This window comes from Etheostoma spectabile, chromosome 15 (assembly GCF_008692095.1).
Source record: "Etheostoma spectabile isolate EspeVRDwgs_2016 chromosome 15, UIUC_Espe_1.0, whole genome shotgun sequence".
NCBI lineage: Eukaryota > Metazoa > Chordata > Actinopteri > Perciformes > Percidae > Etheostoma > Etheostoma spectabile.
In genome coordinates this window covers 31,599,986-31,600,440 of record NC_045747.1, presented here as the reverse complement: position 1 = coordinate 31,600,440, position 455 = coordinate 31,599,986, and the positions used below count along the sequence as shown (strand labels likewise).

General features: G+C 37.8%; 1 protein-coding gene across 1 annotated transcript in view; it reads left to right on the top strand.

Annotated features, from left to right (window-relative positions):
- LOC116702276 (calpain-15-like) overlaps window positions 1–455 on the top strand; it is a 14,437-nt gene that overhangs the window by 8,456 nt on the left and 5,526 nt on the right. The gene's annotated exons all lie outside the window — the stretch shown is intronic.

Here is a 455-nt window from a genome sequence, read left to right as displayed (position 1 = left end):
CCTCACACGTTACATTAATAATCAGTTTACTACTTTCATTGAATTTGTTTTTTGGGGGGCAATTGTATTGCATTTTCTGAAAAAACAACAGGTAAAAGAACAAAAAGTGTAAAAAAAAATAAAAAAAGGAGAAAAATGTCAGTATAAGTGACAAAAATGTGAAAAAAAAGTGACAAATGTAAAAGAAAAGCTTAAAAGATTTGGGGAAAAACCCACAAAAATGTCAAAAGGCTCAGAAAAAGTCGACAGACGTTGAAAAAGTGACAAAATCATCGGGGGAAAGACACAAAATGTCCAAAAAGGACAACAATGAAAGGTTTTTCATTTTAAGTTTTAACTCCATTGACTTCCATCGAGGGTTAGACTCGTCTCTCCTGTGCGGCTAGCTTCCTGATGGGGGGGTCGTGTGGGGGGTAACTGGTTCTCTCCTGTGCGGCTAGCTTCCTGATGGGGGG